This window comes from Eleutherodactylus coqui, chromosome 13 (assembly GCF_035609145.1).
Source record: "Eleutherodactylus coqui strain aEleCoq1 chromosome 13, aEleCoq1.hap1, whole genome shotgun sequence".
Taxonomy (NCBI): domain Eukaryota; kingdom Metazoa; phylum Chordata; class Amphibia; order Anura; family Eleutherodactylidae; genus Eleutherodactylus; species Eleutherodactylus coqui.
Genome location: NC_089849.1, coordinates 7,938,046 through 7,960,762, shown reverse-complemented (window position 1 = coordinate 7,960,762; position 22,717 = coordinate 7,938,046). Strand labels below are relative to the sequence as shown.

Sequence of the window (22,717 nt, the reverse complement as noted above, 5' to 3'; positions counted from 1 at the left end):
TCCTGTGCTAATCAATGCATAAAAGAGTACAGAGGAAAGGTGTACTTACCGGAGCTTCTATGTAGTCAGGAGATGGGAGAAACAGCTGTTTGCTGTTTTCTCCGGTAGACAGCACCTCCCCGCTGTGACGCTTTCTGCCGACCAGCCAATCAGGAGGCTGGATCGGCGTTCCATTGATTTAGAAGAACACGCCTCCACCGATGACGTCAGTCACCTGCTCACGTGACCGGCGTCTCGGGAGCGCGCATGAGGCATCCAGGAAGAGCGAGCGGTTCACCGTGGAACGCACCCAGGGACCCAGCAGGCGCCATCTTAGAGGGAGAAGTTTTAAAAGTCATTTTTTCTGCAGACGAGTAAGTACAATGCGGTTTATAACCGCTCACAAGGGCTGCTTAATGTCGGGGGGTGACAGGGGGAATGGGCTAATATGAAATTTTGGCTTTCTGCCTCGGGACATCTCCTTTAAGTACAGCATAAGTCTTGGGTAGTTCATAAACAGCCCTCTCCTCCAACGGCCTGCCGTCAGCTAGTTCATTATTTGAGTATGATCAGGCGGGGGGGGTCAAATCGCAGTTCATCACTACGATTATCCCAAAATGTCAGCAAAATGTCACATTTTTTCATCATCACAATTCGTAGCATGATGTGCAGGAACGGCCTTAACAGGGGGTCAGAGTTTAGAGCTGGGAACTAGTCAACCTCCTCGTATGTCACACATTACTCAGTGATGCAAGTTTTGAGCTCTTTTGCCCGCTGGAGTCTTTCTGTTTCTCTTAGACACAATGGCGATGGAACTGGTCGCCCGCTGTTATACCATCTGTGCGGAGGAACGGCGAGTTGTGCGTTTGGACACGTTAGTTGGAGCTCTAGAGTTGTATTCGGCTGACTGTGCAGCCTGTTGGTCAGAACGATTCCTGACATCCTCCTCCGACCCCTTTCAGTGATGAGTTGTTTCCGTCCGCAGGATCCCCTTATGCTGAATATTTTTTCTCAATCATGCCATTGTCCATATGCAACAGGTCAGACCTAGGAGGGGTTAAGCAGTGAGGGAAATTAAGATGGTAGTCACGGTGGCTCTGCTGCTCCTCCTGGAAAGGTGGTGAATATGGTCTGGACATGGTGCTACACCGTGGCAAAATTTGGCAGTTCTGACTGCATGGTGCCCGTGGGGATGGGCAGGGTAAGATGGTGATACCCCAATGGGGCGCTACCTACAGAGTCTGATAGAAGAAGATGTTGTTTTGTCATGACGGCAATCCGTATACGGGTAGGGACCCATTCCCGAAAATAATAAAAACAAAAGGTGGAGAACAAAACAAAAATGGGGGTAGTAGTCCTTGCCTCTGGAGCATGTAGTGTGGTACCTCAGTGCAGATGGTGGGACGGTACTCCAGAAAGCAAACTTTGGGCTCTTTCACACAAGTGCATAAACGACAGGTTTTTGTGGAAGACCGCTATACGTGACCATCTGTGTATGGGTTTCCAATGCAGTCGCTCACACTGGTGATTATACGACGCGTGAAAAATGGAACATGCACGACCAAAATACGCGCTGACGCATATATGTTGGGCAAAAAGATAGTTCTGCAACTATGTTTTGGCCAATATATGCCGGCAGGTCCCATAGACTCCTATGGTAGCAGGGGAAAAAGGGAGAGGGAGGCTGCGAAAAGCTTACAAGTGCCTCTTTGTTGGCATTAGAAGTCATTCAGAGGAATAAGGCTGAGCGAGGGTTTTTCGGGAGGGGGGGGGGGGAGGGGGAGGGGTGACGTATTTTTTAGCTGAAAACCATGCTCAACGGTTGTGTGAATGGACGAGAAAACACTAATTACCCTAGTGGAAAAAAGTCCTTTCAATTGATTTTTTGGTGACAAAAAAACCCGTAAAAATACGTACACTCGTGGAAAAGAACCCTCCGCTGATAAAACATATTAACACTTTATTGGCAGGGAGAGAGAGAGTTCTGCTTGGCAGCAGTTACACACTTGAATTACATTTACTTGCGGTAGATGAAGACAACTTGACATTAGCAAAACACTTGGATTAGTGAGAGCATTCAAGAGCTGAAGATGAACTTTTCCCTTTCTTGACTCCCTGACTTTACTCTCCAGCTTTACTTCTCTGGCTGGGATTACAAAGAGCTGACTGTTTCTGACTTGCTTGTCCGTATTAGCTCTTTGCTACAGCTTTTCTGCTAAACAAACTCCTTTTCACTCTCTCTCCATTGCTAACTCTTCAGAACAACTTCTTGGTTACTCACACTTTGATGTTCCACTTCCCACTGCTCTGGCTTTCTCCTTGTTCCTCCCCGGTCCCCTTCAGTCTCCTATCAACTGAACTGGAAGGAATACTAGCATGGACTGTCTAACCCCGCCCACTCTCTACCTTTTATACCTTCCTACTTGATCAATCCTAGGCTAGAGGAAAGCTAACAATTCAACCATGTACTAGCTAAGGGTGACTGACAGGTATAGGAGCAGGTTAGGGTGAATTTGTCATGCAAGGTTTGCCTGAAAGAACACCTAACTAACACATTTAAAGCTGTATACACACATTTTTTACCTATGTAAGGATATACATTCCTGATTACATAAAGTGACCAGCAAATTGTTGTAGTGACCAAGCTGGGTCACTACACATATACTTTCTATGCTGTTACATGAGAAAACCCTTTACGGTTTGCAATTACCCCCTCCCCTGGCAAGTCTAGAACCCATGACCAGACCTCATTGGAAGTCGCTCCGATCGCTGGATTTTCCCATCTAATGTGGATTCACACTGAAACTGATCCATGGAAAGCTTGTCACCTGATTATATGCTGCACTGCGGGGTCACGGGGGGGATTACCATACAGGGAAGCACCAATCATAAGAGCCATGAGAGTGCCGGGAGCTCTAATAAAGGGGCCATTTAGTATAAGCTAAAATGGAAATATTTAGTAGACTGAAGTGGCGGAGTACCTTGTTCTTGGTACAGAGATGCCATTTAAGTTACATTCGTATAATTGAATGTGTCCTCCAGACTCCTGTACCGTCCTCATTAGAATGTTACTGTCAACTTCTGAGTGCTGTAATACAGAGTCGACCATTCTGTAGATGTGTGATTAAGGCAGCGCGGTCCTCAGTGAATCACACAATAATTCCCGCACTTGTAAAATCAGTTGTGGCAGATAATCCTCTAATTCCATCTTAAGTTGTGGTGATAACGCGCTCCCGTTGTGCCTCTTATTTAATTAGGTATTCTTCTGTTTGGGAGCCCTCCGGGATGCATCAGGATGCCTGCTGAGCTCTTAAAGGTCCCAGCACTTCGTAAATCGGTTCTTAACTCCATCAGCAGCTGCTTATGCAGCGATGTAATCCTCCCCCGGTGGAAACGAGATTTACATGAGAGGTGAAGTCAACAGCACAAAGAGCATGAAAGGCGAAAACATTGCGTCCAGCCGTGTCGTCTCCTCAGTTCAGTGGAGCAACTTAATCCCAATTAATTAGAATTTACACAAACTTTCAAAACTTGAAATTTTCAGCATTATAGTTCATGTTTTACATGAAGAATCGCTGGTGTAAATGCCTGGAACGCATTCTTATAATCTAATTCCCCCCCACCCACCATATTAGGCCGGGCTCACACAAACGTAATTTCAATGTGTATTATGCATGAATGCATAAAGTACGCTGTTCATGTGCAGCCAAAACGCTACACGAATTACTCTGCGCCAGTTAAACGTTGCAACTTTTATGCAGCGTATTGCCGTACGCTCATGTGCGCCCGGCCTTACAGTCATAACATATTAGAGGTGTAGCTTATCCCAAAGAACAATGTGTAGCAGAGCCCTCCAATTATAAGTGAGGATGTGCTGAAAGAGTCAGGAGTCAGTCAGAAGATGGTTGTGTATTAAATTCTGCATAGATGAGTTGTGGCTGGAAGACTTCGTCATGGCAGTCTGGGTTAAATGGAGAAGAAAGTGACAGAGAATGACCCAAATCAAAAACTATGTCATCCATAAGTCACTGATTTTATTTGCATTATAATTATAAGGTCTGCGGACTGAAAAAAGATACCGTGTTTCCCCGAAAATAAGACGGTGTCTTATATTCATTTTTGTTCAAAAAGGTTTAACTTTTTAACATGTATAGCTGACTGGACACTATTTAAATTGACTTTTTTAATTAACTGTTAGCAGGGCTTAATTTCGGAGTAGGGCTTATGTTTTCAGCATCCTCAAAAAGCCTGAAAAATCATTTTGCCTCCTCAAAAATTCTGGAAAATCATGCTATGTCTTATTTTCAGGGTATGTCTTATTTTCAGGGAAACAGGGTATCATACATATATAAACAATAGTGATGAAAAACAGAGCAGTCCAGCATAATTGTCCAGACAAATCACTGTTTCTGGTAAAAATGATATTACTACACAGGAAGTAATTTACATGTACGTATAGTAGAGTAATAGAAAAAAAGCAACAATTAGAACGTCCGCTCATTCAGTGAATCATTAATTGAAAGGGACGTTTTCAAAATAATAGCAGTGAAGAGTTAAATTAGTAAAATCCTTAATTCTGTGGAATAACAGGGACTCATTTTGGCCCTTATTCAGCGCATATAATAGAGTGCAGGGCAGCACTACTCCAACAGACCCTCAGGGTAGGACCAACCAAGTGCACGCCGCAGGAGGGATCTGGAACGTTAGACCCCAAGTCAGCTCAACCAATAAAGAAAATCCGTGGCAGCAGACAGTGATGCAAGATAGAGGCCGCCTGCAGACGAGTGGGTCGGATCCGGCGGCGAGAATTCTCGCCGTGCGATCCGACCCGAGCGCCTGCAGGGACGAGCGCGTACTCACCCGCGCCTGGCGGCCCCGGCTCTTTCATGTGCCGGCTGCCGCGCAGCCGGCGCATGCGCAGACCGGAGCCGGCGGCCGGGTGAGTGCGTGCCCCGCAGAAAATTAGGACATGCCGCGGTTTGTTTGCCGCGCGAGATTTCGCGCGGCCAAACCGCGGCCGTCTGCATAGGAGTGCATATTTTAATGCACTCCTATGCAAACCTTCAGCGGCGGAAATCCCGCGGGAAATCCCGCGGCGGGATTTCCGCTCGTGTGCAGGCGGCCAGACTGATAAAGATCAGGCAACTGATCGAAACGTCGTATGATGTGTGTGGAGGAATAAAGAAGAATTACTATCTTGCATCACTGTCTGCTGCCACGGATTTTCTTTATTCATTTTGGCCCTTATTTACGATAGGAGAGCGGAAAATGTTGCACTTGTTGGTTATAGTGCACCTCCTTTTAAATACTGTTGGAAATGGGCTGTTGTAGACGGTTCTGATGAAGGATGGACTTCGAGTAAAAAGTGGATTGGGGAGGCAAAAACAGAGAAGTGTAGCAAAATATAAGCAGCTCATCTAAAATGATCTCAATTGCCTTGAAGAGGCAACTGAAACCGGAAAGCCACGGAAGGAAGTGAAGAACAACGATTCGAATGGATTAGAGAACAGTCAATATGGCAAAGACTCAGCCAATAATCACCTCCAGTAAGACCTAAGAAGGTCTGAACATACCAGTGAGAACCACTACAATCAGAAGACAATTAAGTGAGAACTCCTTGCAAAAAGACGCGTTCTGAACAGGTTAAAATGTGCAAAGGAACACATGGACTGCCCAATGAGAAATGGCGTGAGGTTTCATGGACTGATGAAAGCAACACTCTTCTTTTTGGGTCTAGACAGTGTGTCAGATGACCCCGAGGACTGGATTGTAGCCACACTACACTGTGAAGACAGTAAAGCATGGGGTGTTTCTCATACTGCGGTGTTGGGCCTATTTATCACATACACGGGATCATGGATCAGTTTGAATATATCAAAATACTTGAGGAGCCCATAGTGCCCGAAGCCGAAGAAGAAATGCCCTTGAAATGAATGTTTCAACACGACAATGACCCAAAACACATCAGTAAGCCAACAACATCTTGGATACAGACAGCATTGAGGTGATGGAGTGGCCGGCCCGATCCCCAGACCTCAATCTCATAGATCTCATGGGTTCATGAGGCAAAACAAAAAAATGCATAAGAACTGCGGAATGTAGTCCCATCTTCCTGGGCTGGAATACCTGCTCAGAGGGGCCAGAAGTTGGTGGACCCCATGCAACACTGAGGGCAAGCAGTTCTCAGAAACAATGGTGATGCCACTAAATATTAGTTCGGTAATTCAAAGTAAAGTCAGATTTTATAGACTTTTTCAGCTTATATATTTTTGAGAGTTAATAGAACAATGCTGACACTGCTATTTTTTGAATAGCCAAATATTCCTTTTTCTTAACTTCCTGTAAAGGATTAACACAAAATAGATGCTGTTCGTATTACATGCGTATAAAATAGGTGCATAATACAGATGGCAAATCTGCCCGTCTGAATGAGCCCAGAGATGAGGGTAAGACTTAAAGGGCATCAGTCATCAACTATAAGCACCTTAAAATAAGTCACGGTGTTCATCGTACAGGTGACAGGGAGTCTGGGACGTTGTGTCTCATATTCACCTGATCCCCCGTTCCTGCAATGTACCCACATAAAGTCAGTGTACTCAGTACATGTGCACGCTGACTATACCGGGGGACAACACAGGAATGGGGGACCAGGTGAGCATAAGACACAACTTCCTGGACCCCCCATCATTTCAATTATGCGCACCTCAACTTAGTTTATAGTTGTTGGCAGATTTCCTTAAAAGAAGGTAAAAAATGTTGCCGCTATACTCCCTGCCTGATTTGTTACTCCTTTCATTCATTGCAAAATATGGGGGAATCGAACCCCTCTGTAAATTCACACTAGGGCAGAGTTACTATAAGATTTACAACAGCACACCCTGTGGTAAGGAGTAGTATTGCAAGTGCACAGAGATACAAATAACATCAAACAGAGAACTCCTGTCTCAGAGATGCGAGCATCCGATCACCAGTCTAGCACTATTATGGCTTTTCAAATGCAAACAGAAACTCCAGATTTCCAGAACTTACCCACAAAAGGAAGCACAAAAAATAGCAAACTTAGAAATACTGCCAAAAAGAATGTCAGAAATCTGCAATTTACCCATTATGTTCATAAGTTCAGTTTTAAGAGCAACACATTGTTGTCAAGTACAGAATAAGCCTTTATTTTACATCACATTTAGATTATAGACAGTAATTTACTTATTACAGTAAAAACGATTGTCTCAGTGTGCAGATGTCCTGCTGAGCTTCTACTAATACACATAAGCCAAGCTGAACAAGAAGAGCGGCAGTGAAAAGTATAGTAGAGATGAAGAGCAGCGGTCTGCATCTCTAATTATATAGGAGGTGGATTTAGGTTCATTCAAAACCAAAAAAGACAACGCAGCAAAATACAATCAGTGAGGAGAGGAAAACACTAACAGGAAAAAAATAAACAGAAACGCTACATAAGAGGAAATAGTCAAATCCCCTTGTACAATAATACAATTACTTAAACTACTCCAAAGTACAAGAATATAACTACTATAGTACTGCCCCCTATATGCAAGAATATAACTACTATAATACTGCCCCCTATATACAAGAATATAACTACTATAATACTGCCCACAATGTACAAGAATATAACTACTATAATACTGCCCCAATGTACAAGAATATAACTACTATAATACTGCCCCCTATGTACAAGAATATAACTACTATAATACAGCCCCCTATGTACAATAATATAACTACTATAATACTGCCCCCTATGTACAAGGATCTAACTACTATAATACTGCCCCCTATGTACAATAATATAACTACTATAATACTGCCTCCTATGTACAAAAATATAACTACTATAATACTGCCCACTATGGACAAGAATATAACTACTATAATACTGCTCCTATGTACAAAAATATAACTACTATACTACTGCTCCTATGTACAAGAATATACCTACTATAATACTGCCCACTATGTACAAGAATATACCTACTATAATACTGTCCCTATGTACAATAATATAACTACTATAATACTGCCCCTATATACAAGAATATAACTACTTTAATACTGCTCCTATGTAAAAGAATATAACTGCTATAATACTGCCCACTATGTACAAGAATATAACTACTATAATACAACCCACATGTACAAGAATATAACTGCTATAATACTGCCCCTATATACAAGAATATAACTACTTTAATACTGCTCCTATGTAAAAGAATATAACTACTATAATACTGCCTCCTATGTACAAGAATATAACTACTATAATACTGCCCACTATGGACAAGAATATAACTACTATAATACTGCTCCCTATGTACAAGAATATCACTACTATAATACTGCCCACTATGGACAAGAATATAACTGCTATACTACTGCCCACTATGTACAAGAATATAACTACTATAATACTGCCCCCCTATGTACAAGAATATAACTACTATAATACTGCCTCCTATGTACAAGAATATAACTACTATAATACTTCCTCCTATGTACAAGAATGCAACTACTATAATACTACTCCTATGTACAGGAATATAACTACTATAATACTGCCCCCCCCCTATGTACAAGAATATACCTACTATAATACTGCTTATATGTACAAGAATATAACTACTATTATACTGCCCTCATGTACAAGAATATACCTACTATAATACTGATCCATATGTACAAGAATATATCTACTATAATACTGCCCACTATGTACAAGAATATAACTACTATACTACTGCCCACTATGTACAAGAATGTAACTGCTATAATACTGCCTCCTATGTACAAGAATATAGCTACTATAATACTGCCTCCTATATACAAGAACATAACTGCTGTAATACTGCCACCTATGTAGAAGAATATAACTACTATAACACTGCCCCCTATGTACAAGAATATAACTACTATAATACTGCTCCGATGTACAAGAATATAACTACTGTAATCTTGCCCCCCCCCCCATGTACAGGAATATAACTACTATAATACTGCCCTCAATGTACAAGAATATAACTACTATAATACTGCCCTCATTTACAAGAATATACCTACTATAATACTGCCACCTATGTAGAAGAATATAACTACTATAATATTGTCCCCTATGTACAAGAATATAACTACTATAACACTGCCCCCTATGTACAAGAATATAACTACTATAATACTGCTCCGATGTACAAGAATATAACTACTGTAATCTTGCCCCCCCCCCCATGTACAGGAATATAACTACTATAATACTGCTTTCTATGTAAAAGAATATAACTACTATAATACTACCCCCAATGTACAATAATATAACTACTATTATACTGCCCTCATGTACAAGAATATACCTACTATAATACTGATCTATATGTACAAGAATATATCTACTATAATACTGCCCACTATGTACAAGAATATAACTACTATACTACTGCCCACTATGTACAAGAATGTAACTGCTATAATACTGCCTCCCATGTACAAGAATATAGCTACTATAATACTACCCCCAATGTACAAGAATATAACTACTATAATACTGCCCTCATTTACAAGAATATACCTACTATAATACTGCCACCTATGTAGAAGAATATAACTACTATAATATTGTCCCCTATGTACAAGAATATAACTACTATAACACTGCCCCCTATGTACAAGAATATAACTACTATAATACTCCTCCGATGTACAAGAATATAACTACTGTAATCTTGCCCCCCCCCATGTACAGGAATATAACTACTATAATACTGCTTTCTATGTAAAAGAATATAACTACTATAATACTACCCCCAATGTACAATAATATAACTACTATTATACTGCCCTCATGTACAAGAATATACCTACTATAATACTGATCTATATGTACAAGAATATATCTACTATAATACTGCCCACTATGTACAGGAATATAACTACTATACTACTGCCCACTATGTACAAGAATGTAACTGCTATAATACTGCCTCCCATGTACAAGAATATAGCTACTATAATACTGCCTCCTATATACAAGAACATAACTGCTGTAATACTGCCACCTATGTAGAAGAATATAACTACTATAATATTGTCCCCTATGTACAAGAATATAACTACTATAACACTGCCCCCTATGTGCAAGAATATAACTATTATAATACTGCTTTCTATGTACAAGAATATAACTACTATAATGCTGCCTCCTATGTACAAGAATATAACTCCTATAATACTGCCCCCTATGTACAAGAATATAGCTACTACAATACTGCCCCCTATGTACAAGAATATAGCTACTATAATACTGCCCCCTATGTACAAGAATATAACTACTATAATACTGCTCCTATGTACAAGAATATAACTACTATAATACTGCCCCCTATGTACAAGAATACAACTACTACAATACTGCTCCTATGTACAAGAATATAACTATTATAATACTGCCTCCTATGTGCAAGAATATAACTACTATAATACTGCCCCCTATGTACAAGAATATAGCTACTATAATACTGCCCCCTAAGTACAGGAATATAACTACTATAATACTTCCCCCTATGTACAAGAATATAACTACTAAAACACTGCTCCTATGTACAAGAATATAACTACTATAATACTTCTCCCTATATACAAGAATATAACTACTATAATACTGCCCCCTATGTACAAGAATATAACTCCTTTAATACTGCCCCCTATGTACAAGAATATATCTACTATAATACTTCTCCCTATATACAAGAATATAACTACTATAATACTGCCCCCTATGTACAAGAATATAACTACTATAATACTGTCCCCTAAGTACAAGAATATATTTACTATAATACTGCCTCTATGTACAAGAATATAACTACTATAATACTGCCCCCTATGTACAAGAAAATAACTACTATAATACTGTTCCCTAAGTACAAGAATATAACTACTCTAATACTGCCCCTTATGTATAAGAATATAACTACTATAAAACTGCCCTCTATGTACAAGAATATAACTACTATAATACTGCCCCCTATGTACAAGAATATAACTACTATAATACTGCCTTCTATGTACAAGAATATAACTACTATAATACTGCCCCCTATGTACAAGAATATAACTACTATAATACTGCTCCTCTATGTACAAGAATATAACTACTATAATACTGCTCCTCTATGTACAAGAATTTAACTACTATAATACTGCCCCCTATGTACAAGAATATTACTACTATAATACTGCCCCTATGTACGAGAATATAACTACTATAATACTGCCCCCTATGTACAGAATATAACTAGTATAATACTGCTCCTATGTACAAGAATATAACTTCTATAATACTGCCCTAAAGTACAAGAATATAACTACTATAATACTGCCCCTATGTACAAGAATATAACTACTATAATACTGCCCCCTATGTACAAGAATATAACTACTATAATACTGTCCCCTAAGTACAAGAATATAACTACTATAATACTGCCCCCTATGTATAAGAATATAACTACTATAAAACTGCCCTCTATGTACAAGAATATAACTACTATAATACTGCCCCCTATGTACAAGAATATAACTACTATAATACTGCCTTCTATGTACAAGAATATAACTACTCTAATACTGCCCCCTATGTACAAGAATATAACTACTATAATACTGCTCCTCTATGTACAAGAATATAACTACTATAATACTGCCCCCTATGTACAAGAATATAGCTACTCTAATACTGCTTCCTATGTACAAGAATATAACTATTATAATACTGCTCCTCTATGTACAAGAATATAACTACTGTAATACTGCCCCCTATGTACGAGAATATAACTACTATAATACTGCCCCCTATGTACAGAATATAACTACTATAATACTGTCCCCTATGTACAAGAATATAACTACTATAATACTGCCCCAATGTACAACAATTTAACTACTATAATACTGCCCCCTATGTACAAGAATATAACTACTATAATACTGTTCTATGTACAAGAATATAACTACTATAATACTGCCCCCTATGAACAAGGATATAACTACTATAATACTGCCCCTATGTACAAGAATATAACTACTATAATACTGCCCCCTATGTACAAGAATATAACTACTATAATACTGCCTCCAATGTACAAGAATATAACTACTATAATACTGTTCTATGTACAAGAATATAACTACTATAATACTGCCCCCTATGAACAAGGATATAACTACTATAATACTGCCTCTATGTACAAGAATATAACTACTATAATACTGCCCCCTATGTACAAGAATATAACTACTATAATACTGCCTCCAATGTACAAGAATATAACTACTATAATACTGCCTGCTATGTACAAGAATATAACTACTATAATACTGCCCCTATGTACAAGAATATAACTACTATAATACTGCCCCCTATGTACAAGAATATAACTACTATAATACTGCCTCCAATGTACAAGAATATAACTGCTATAATACTGCCCCCTATGTACAGAATATAACTACTATAATACTGCTCCTATGTACAAGAATATAACTACTATAATACTGCCCCAATGTACAAGAATATAACTACTATAATACTGCCCCCTGTGTACAAGAATAGAACTACTATAATACTGCCCCTATGTACAAGAATACAACTACTATAATACTGCCCCTATGTACAAGAATATAACTAGTATAATACTGCTCCTATGTACAAGAATATAACTTCTATAATACTGCCCTAAAGTACAAGAATATAACTACTATAATACTGCCCCTATGTACAAGAATATAACTACTATAATACTGCCCCCTGTGTACAAGAATAGAACTACTATAATACTGCCCCTATGTACAAGAATACAACTACTATAATACTGCCCCTATGTACAAGAATATAACTAGTATAATACTGCTCCTATGTACAAGAATATAACTTCTATAATACTGCCCTAAAGTACAAGAATATAACTACTATAATACTGCCCCTATGTACAAGAATATAACTACTATAATACTGCCCCCTATGTACAAGAATATAACTACTATAATACTGTCCCCTAAGTACAAGAATATAACTACTATAATACTGCCCCCTATGTATAAGAATATAACTACTATAAAACTGCCCTCTATGTACAAGAATATAACTACTATAATACTGCCCCCTATGTACAAGAATATAACTACTATAATACTGCCTTCTATGTACAAGAATATAACTACTCTAATACTGCCCCCTATGTACAAGAATATAACTACTATAATACTGCTCCTCTATGTACAAGAATATAACTACTATAATACTGCCCCCTATGTACAAGAATATAGCTACTATAATACTGCTTCCTATGTACAAGAATATAACTATTATAATACTGCTCCTCTATGTACAAGAATATAACTACTGTAATACTGCCCCCTATGTACGAGAATATAACTACTATAATACTGCCCCCTATGTACAGAATATAACTACTATAATACTGTCCCCTATGTACAAGAATATAACTACTATAATACTGCCCCAATGTACAACAATTTAACTACTATAATACTGCCCCCTATGTACAAGAATATAACTACTATAATACTGTTCTATGTACAAGAATATAACTACTATAATACTGCCCCCTATGAACAAGGATATAACTACTATAATACTGCCCCTATGTACAAGAATATAACTACTATAATACTGCCCCCTATGTACAAGAATATAACTACTATAATACTGCCTCCAATGTACAAGAATATAACTGCTATAATAATGCCCCCTATGTACTAGAATATAACTACTATAATACTGCCCCCTATGTACAGAATATAACTACTATAATACTGCTCCTATGTACAAGAATATAACTACTATAATACTGCCCCAATGTACAAGAATATAACTACTATAATACTGCCCCCTGTGTACAAGAATAGAACTACTATAATACTGCCCCTATGTACAAGAATACAACTACTATAATACTGCCCCTATGTACAAGAATATAACTACTATAATACTGCCTGCTATGTACAAGAATATAACTACTATAATACTGCCCCCTATGTACAAGAATATAGCTACTATAATACTGCCCCCTATGTACAAGAATATAGCTACTATAATACTGCCCCCTATGTATAAGAATATAACTACTATAATACTGCCCCCTATGTACAAGAATACAACTACTGTAATACTGCCCCCTATGTACAAGAATATAACTACTATAATACTGCCCCCTATGTACAAGAATATAACTACTATAATACTGCCTTCTATGTACAAGAATATAACTACTATAATACTGCCCCCTATGTACAAGAAGATACCTACTATAATACTGCCTCCTATGTACAAGAATATAACTACTATAATACTGCCCCCTATGTACAAGAAGATACCTACTATAATACTGCCCCTGTGTATAAGTATATAAGTGTTATATTACTGTCCCCTGTGTTACTTGTACGCATGTAGTTATTTGTACCCCTATCATGAATGATATTAATCAGTCTGCGGTGTGTAATTATCTGTTGGCCATGTCGTGTTTAGTACTTGTATTCGGCCGGTTCGTTGTTGGCAGTATCTGGTACACAAGTGAACGGTGTTCGTCTGCGGCTGGATGCGGCTTGGAGCGCGGATGTGCCCGGAATGTGATCTCCATTAATGCGCAGCGTGGGGTGAGGCAGGTTAATCTCTGCTGCGGAGAGTAAGAGTGTATCAATTAGCACCAGTTATGAGTGTAATGAGTCGACTTTTGATAATTACTTGCAGTCATTATGAAGCTCACTCGGAATGAACCGATATCGTCCTCGCCGCTTCACAATCGCTAATTGCTGGAAGGATTAGATGATTTGGAGATTGTATCATGGGAAACAAGTGAGATGTAGATGGCCTGCAGGCATGGCGGTGCTTCCAGATAAACACATCTCAGGAGTCACGTGATCGACGCCGTCTTCATCTTCGGAAAAGTACTGAGTTTTACAGCGTAGAAACTTCTCTGCATCATTATAGGAGATCTGTGTGCTACGAAGAGCTGACACTCTATGGGGGCTTAAAGGGGCGCGCCACCTTACTTAACAATGGCTGTAGTTTGCACATAGACTAAAAATAACAAAACAAGGAGCACAAGGCCGCCATGAAAATATAGATTATTATATGGAAAAAAGCTTAAAATGCAAAAATAGACGACAGAAAACACTGCCCACCACAGGGCGCGCGGGCCGAATCTGGTCAACAGCACTTTGTGTGGCTCTCGAGGTCCGGATGCGGAAGGACCAGGTTTCCACTTTATTCGGAGGATGCAGCCAACACTCAGCAGAGGGGACAATACCAGCACAGGGAGCAGGCGCCATCTTGGATCCTGAGCTCCGGCGCACCTCCACTCTGCTCTTTTCAGTAACTCTCAGCTGGCGAACAGCTCTGTCCCCCTACCTTGCACACTTGCCACCCGCCAAGATTGGAAGCTACTCACCACCCGCCAAGATTGGAATAGACAGCAGCATAGTGTATAACGAAGCTGCTAGAGACTGGGGGGCAGGGTTAGAGTTAGCAAAGGGGGGAGGAAGTACCAGGAGAGAGTTAGGTGAAAACAGGAGGAAGAGGAAGAGGAGGAGTCAGAGGCATCCGAGAAGAAGAGTGAAGAGGACACCCTCCCACCCACCCTGTAAGCGGAGGGGGGCAGCGTTGCTGGAACTCAGGAACGTTTTCTGTTAGGAAAGGAAGTTGTCACAGCTAGAGATTGGCGTCATTGCAGGACTTTCCATGCCAGTAATGGAGTGGGAGGTGGTTTTTCAGGCCCATTATGGGGCTTTCTCACGTCTGTTTTTTGGGATGTTTGATGTTTTTTGGTTCTATGATTTTCAATCTTACCCAGATTTTAAGAAGCATCGAAAGGAGAGAAGTGGAGGATTAAAATAGTTGGTTAATAATAAATTCAATAAAGCTGTGGCCTACCCACTTTTAAAGGCAGCAAAAAGTGTTTTTCATGCGTCTTATTGGGTTGGGGAGCTTGCAGAAGGGTCTTATCAGAGTCCCCACAGTCGCTACTTGCCACTAGTCATGATAGGAAGCTACTCGCTACTCGCCAGGATAGGAAGCTACTTGCAACTTGCCACCCGCCAAGATAGGATGCTAAAGAGGTGGAAGGGGAGAAACCCCATCGTAGTGCAGCGAGCTCCAGAGCCATGTAAGGAGGAGCTACATTTAGGGCTCATTCACACCGGCGGATGCATATTCACTGCGTATTTGGACCACCTTGTGTACTTGTGCATGCATATTCACTGTGCTTATCTCATGCGCAAAAGAAACACAAGAAGCTGCCATGGATTTCCCCCGCTTCATGTGTATGGATGCATGCATCATACATGTTCAAGGCGTATCTATGCAATACCATTGACTTTGGGCCGTAAACAGATGGCTGTATGCGTAACTGCGGAGTATAGTTGTGCACGGCCATTCAAACTCCATGCCATGGTGCAGGAGTTTTAAAAATAAATGGGCGGCGGCGCCGGATCTTTTTCATATGAAGTATTAACAGCCAAGAAAAGAGCGAGTTAAAACCAAACCACTGAAATCCATTGAAATCAGGGGTGCGTTTTGTCCTTTTAGAATCACGGGCAGTAAAATACGCCCATGTGTTCTGGCCCTTAGGGCAGATTCAGGCGAGCGCGATTGTATCCCCTGTGGTAAGCTCAGCCGTATAAGGGGATCCAACAACCACTGATCTCTGGGGGATTCCATGGGTTTCGTTTTCACCACCTCTTTTCCCCTCCGTGATTTGTACAGCCAAGGAAATATTGGACCGCCCCGGTCTTCCTGCGATAATTTTGAACTGCCAGTGAAGGGGAAGGGTTTGACCTCATTTAGGCGCAGCTGTGCTCCATGCCACCTACGGCAGTGTGAATGGGCACTAAGTGGGTGATTTGGGTCCATAATAGCACATGCTATGGTTTTTTTCACACTTGTGAGAATCACATGTCTGAAGACTGCAATGCAAATCAATGGGGTCCAAGATGTCTGTATGATGCGTGCAAGCAGCATGCGTGTAAGACGAAGCATAGTACACCCGTGCGAATGAGCCCTTATAAACAGCCTTTGAAGGCAGCCATAATGCTGATATGGACCTTGATGAAAATGAGTTTGAAATCCCAGGTGTTCGAGCTCCTTCAGAAGATCGTAAATGCAGAAAAACGATTGTGATAATGTGACCTTTACAACGCAAAAATTTGCGCTATTGTACGCGTATCAGCACTTTTTACTGTACTTTCTGTGCTTCCAGGGACTGTTCACATCGAAGCGGGACACAACAGCACCATGGTTTAAAAGGTAGTGCACCACCATAAACTCCTATGGTGACTTTAGTGCACAAATGCGCCCCAGAATACAGCATGTCACGTGCTTTCTTTCAAAGTACACGATTCTCAGAGCAATCTGCTAATCTGCTGACATTTGAAGTGTGGCTGAACATTCCGCCTCCCAGTAACATTTAGATTAGTGATAACAATTTTGCCATCTAAAGGCCCTTTTACACGGGCCCACAGTCTTTTAAACGACTCCACGAGTGCTGATGGCACCGCTAAGGTCGTCAGCACTCGTACAGGGCATTGAAAAACTAAAGCCACTGGCTTGGGGGCTTCTCGTCCGCTGAAAAGTCAGCTTAAAGAACTGCAAACAACAAGTAAGCAATTGTTTTTGTATTCACCCTGAACGATTATCGCTCAAATTAGTTTGTCAATACTGCTGTAGCCCCCCCGCCCCCCCCCCCCACGACTTCCACAACCTCCCATTTTTAGTGTGCTGTGAGGTGGAGCTCGGAAAGTTAGGATGTACTCTGCCCCTACAGAGGGAGGCAGTGCTGCCATGGAGCTTAGATACAGTATGGAGTATGACTACCAAGTTGTGAGTCGCTGGACGGTACGAAGGGCCAGCTGCCCCGAGGGAGGAGAAGAGATGTACCCTGAAGCAGATGACCCACATGCGGTGGATAACGGGGATGGGGAGATCTGTTGGTGGGACTCGGTTTATGCTTACGTTACATTTCGAGTATCCGAACCTCCTATGGAGCGAAAGCGCTAATTAACCCCCTCAGTAAAACGTATGTAAAATGTATTGTCTGCATGTGTCATTACTGCGCCACCCTGAACCCACGCCGCACCACCGCCAGTTCTACACCACACTCACTACTTAGGCTGGTCTCACACGGACGGGTCGGAGTCCGCATGCCGGAGCCCGTAGCAGATTCCAGCCCTCACCACGGCCAGCGACCTCGCGTACCTTAATCATCTTTACTGTGGATGACCGTGGGGGCCGGTCATGCGCAGTAGAGATTTTTTTAAAAATTGTATTTCACATGTTGTTGCTAGGCGGTCATGCGGGTACCTGCGGCCTATCCGCAAAGTCAGTTGTGGATGGGCTGCCGGTCAGATGGCTTCCATTGACTGCAAAATATGGACAAAAATAGACCGTGCTGCTATTTAACTGCCGCTTACGGAAATCACAATCGCTGTCCGTTCCTGTGAGCAGACATGTGAATGCTCTATTTTTGTATGCTATGGATCTTCCGCACGGGTGACGATCGCAGATTTCACAATTCAAATCGAGTCTCATGAGACCAGCCTTACTGATTGTTTCCAGACAGAACATTGTGCTAATATTATGCATGATGTGCTAATAACCCGAGTAGTCCTAAGGATATATGTATAATGAATATAGCCCTAACAAGAGCTGTCAGGCAGCAGCCTGCTTGCTGGTTGTTTCCAGACAGAACCATGGGACATGTTTACTTAGGGCTCCTTCCCACGGACGGATTTCCGCCTCGTTGCCCGCAGCTATTAGGTTCTATTGAACCTAATAGCTCAATGCTCATGGTGCGGAATTCCACCGTGGAATTCCGCACCATGAAATCTCCCGTCCTCACCCGCGACATGCTCTATTTGCCGCGGGTGTACGCACGGACGGCTTCCATTGCAGTCAATGGAAGCCGTCCGTCATGCTATCTTCCGCTGTAGCACAGCGGAAGATAGCGTGAAACCGCTTCCCCGCCCACCGCCAGCCACGTCATATGATGCGGCTGGCGCGTCATACGACGTGGCCGGCGCATCATGTGACGCTGTGGGCGTGTCATATAACGCTGCGGCGTGTGACACGCTTTATTGTGCATGCGCGCCGAAGCATCATGCGGGACGGAAGACGCCGGATCCGGAGGTAAGTATTGGGGTCTCTGGGGGGCGCCATGACGGGCTCCGACGCGGAATTCCGTGGCGGAGCCGGTCACGGCCGTGGGAAGCCGGCCTTGGACTGGTGTTTCAAATGTCAGTCTATGTAAAGTGTACATCGGTGTTCTGGCGACAAATGTGTTAAGAGGCACAAGCCTCCCAACACCCACGTCTCATCCGGCAGCCGCATATAAACTGAAGGCCCTTTTACACGGAAAGATTACCATTTTACAAATTGTTAGATCGTGCGAATTTGAACGATAATCATTCAGAGTAAAAACGTCCAGCGATCAAACGATGAGGAATTCGCTTCTTGTTCGTTGTTCTTGTTATGCAGGTAAAAGTAGCTGCTTGTTCGCACGCCGTACCGTTAGTGTAAACGACTTAACGATATGCGAACGCAACTGCTAACGATGTTTCTGCCTGTGTAATAAATAGGCAGCAGGCGTTGTGCGAATGATTTTATCACCCTTTGTAAAAGCAGCCTTATGTCAGCTATGAGCCGGCGATGGGTTTAGTAACATTTTCATGAGTTTTTGGCAGCTCTAGTTATAGCTAAAGAATAACTAAAGCTCTTATAGGATCTATCAACAGAAAGGATCCTGCTTGCTGATTGTCTCCACACAGCATCGGTGTTGATAATGCCAACTTATAATGAAAATGAAGTCTTAGTCCGTATTTGATGTTATTAAATACAAAAATTAAATGCGGTTTTGGATCCCCCAATTTAGAGGGAGACGAGTCTCAGATTAGCATGAATATTGCAGCTGCTGCAGAACCTCCTTGAAAACAGAAGGTGGGGCCTTCTGATCTTAGAACATTCTCCAGAACTTCCAACCTTGAATTCTAAAGGATAAAGTTTAAGTTTGCGCAGAACTTTTCCTACTTAGCAGCCGTCTCTTGCATTGTTACATTTTGCACGTTTGACGTCTAATTGTTCCTCGCACCATTTGGATGGAGCGTGATTGATTTTACTCAGACAGTTCTGATGACTTTCCGGAGCTATTTTCGCTTTCACCTCATTTGTGGCCTAGGAAGCGACCTGAGAAAAAAACAGATCCACAAATAATCATCATCATCTCCTCCCTCAATGTTTTATCTTTACTGCAAGAACACAGAGAGTTCCCGAGGAGTCGTTACCTGAAAGCCGAGGTCGGCTCAAGAAACAGCAGCAAAGAGACGGAAAAACAGTCTGTTAGAGCAAAATGGGAAACTTGAGAGTGAGAGAGAGAGAGAGACAGACAGAGGGGGACAAAGAGAGGGAGAGAGAGAGAGAGAGGGAGAGAGCGACAGAGAGAGGGAGAGAGAGACACAGACAGAGAGAGTGAGAGGGAGAGACAGAGATGGAGACAGAGGGAGAGAGGGAGAGAGAGACAGAGACAGAGAGAGAGAGACAGAGGGAGAGACAGAGAGAGAGAGAGACAGAGGGAGAGACTAACACAGAGAGACAGAGGGAGAGAGAGAGACGGGGGGGAGAGACAGGCAGAGACAAAGAGACAAAGGGAGATAGAGACAGAGAGAGACAGAGAGAGGGAGAGAGAGACGCAGACAGAGGGAGAGACAGAGGAAGAGAGAGAGAGAGACAGAGGGGGGAGAGAGACAGAGGGGAGAGAGAGAGACAGAGACAGAGAGAAAGAGACAAAGGGAGAGAGAGACAGAGAGAAAGAGACAAAGGGAGAGAGAGACAGAGAGGGAGAGGGTAAGAAAAAACAAGAGATAAAAAAGAGAGAGAGGGTGAAAGAGGGAGAGACATAAAGATTGAGGGTAGAGAGAAAAAGATAAAAAAGGAGAGAGAGAAAGAGAGAGAGAGAGAGAGAGAGAGAGAGGCAGAGGGGAGAGAGAGAGAGAGACAGAGACAAAGGGAGAGAGAGACAGAGAGAAAGAGACAAAGGGAGAGAGAGACAGAGAGGGAGAGGGTAAGAAAAAACAAGAGATAAAAAAGAGAGAGAGGGTGAAAGAGGGAGAGACATAAAGATTGAGGGTAGAGAGAAAAAGATAAAAAAGGAGAGAGAGAGAGAGAAAGATAAAAAAGGAGAGAGAGAGAGAGAAAGATAAAAAAGGAGAGAGAGAGAGAAGAGAGAGAGAGAGAGAGAGAGAGAGAGAGAGAGAGAGAGAGAGAGAGAATACTGCAATATTTGTATAGCATGAGCATTTTGATGAGATAGATAGAAAGAACCCTAATTCCCCAAAAGTTGGGCCACAATGCAAAATGTAAATAAAAAAAAAGAATGCAATGACTTGGAAATCTCATCGAACCATCTTTTATTCATAGTAGAACATATAACACGTATCAGAAGGTAGAAGGGAGACAATGTTCCATTTCATTGTAAAAAAAAAAACAACTAATTTAGAAATTGGTGGCAGCAACACATCTCACAAAAGTTGGGATGGGGTAACAAAAATGACTGCGTATAAACAGAGCCTGTTAGAGAGGCAAAGATGGTCAGAGGTTCACCAGTCTGTGAAAAGCGGTGTCTACAAGTTGTGGATCAATTTCAGAAAAATGTTCTTCAATGTAAAATTGCAAAGACTGAATATTCCAATATTTACAGAATGTAATATCACCAAAAGAGTCAGAGAATCTGGAGAAATTCTTGTGTGCAAGGAACAAGGCCGTCGGGCAATATTAGATGTTCGAGATCTACAGGCATTAAAAACAGACATGATTCTGTAATGCAATGATTATGTTGTGCACACGAATGTGGAAATCGTGGCGATAGCGGCGGTGGCTCTGCTACTCCACAAACAAATGGGGATTGTCCAACAGGAAAATGTAAAACATCTAAGTTTGGCATATCGGGTGCTACCCATGAGGTAGGATAGGGTAAGATGGTAAATTTGTCAAGCTCATGATGCCAGTCCTTATGAAGGTCCGAGACCCGTGCCGGACAAAATAATAAACATGGGAAAATAAAATAAAATTGGAATTGTCCTTCCCCTGGAGAGTAGTGTGATACCTCAGTGCAGATGCTACGGTGCTGAGAAGGGATTCCAGGAGGCAGGATTTAAACTTTCAAACAGCGAAACTGTTTATTTTCTCAGAGAGATGGATCTTCAATAAACTTCATACAATTAGCATTACTTTGCTACTTGAGGTAGATACATACATCTGCTAACATGCAGGCATTAATTACAGTAACTATATCGGGACACTTGGGCTCTATAATAGTGTAAAGCATGGGGATCCTTTCTATCCGCTATGCCTTTCTGCTTCTCTCTCTCTGTCCTCTATTTCTTTAGGTATGAATCTTTTCCTTCCTTTAGTCACTGTTACTTCCTAACTAGGCCTAGACTCCCCTCTTCATCTCTCTTCTGCCACTCCCTACTCCTTCTTATACTCTCTACTCTCAGACAACCAGTGCAGAGGGCTTACACCACCCAGCCTGCGTACTTCGCTCTGCCACCACAATCAGACTAGACGAACCCCTAATACGATCCTCACATGCTCACCTCCAAGACTTCACCAGAGCAGCACCGACCCTATGGAATGCTCTACCCCAATACATCCGCACAATCCCTGACA

General features: G+C 41.6%; 1 protein-coding gene across 1 annotated transcript in view; it reads right to left on the bottom strand.

Annotated features, from left to right (window-relative positions):
• Positions 1–462, bottom strand: part of LOC136587866 (P2X purinoceptor 7-like) — a 3,973-nt gene extending 3,511 nt beyond the window's left edge. Inside the window, exon 1 of the mRNA XM_066586665.1 lies at positions 50–462. The gene's annotated coding sequence lies outside the window, so the exon portion shown is untranslated. The remainder of the gene's footprint in view (positions 1–49) is intronic.
• Between the last annotated feature and the right edge of the window lie 22,255 nt (positions 463–22,717).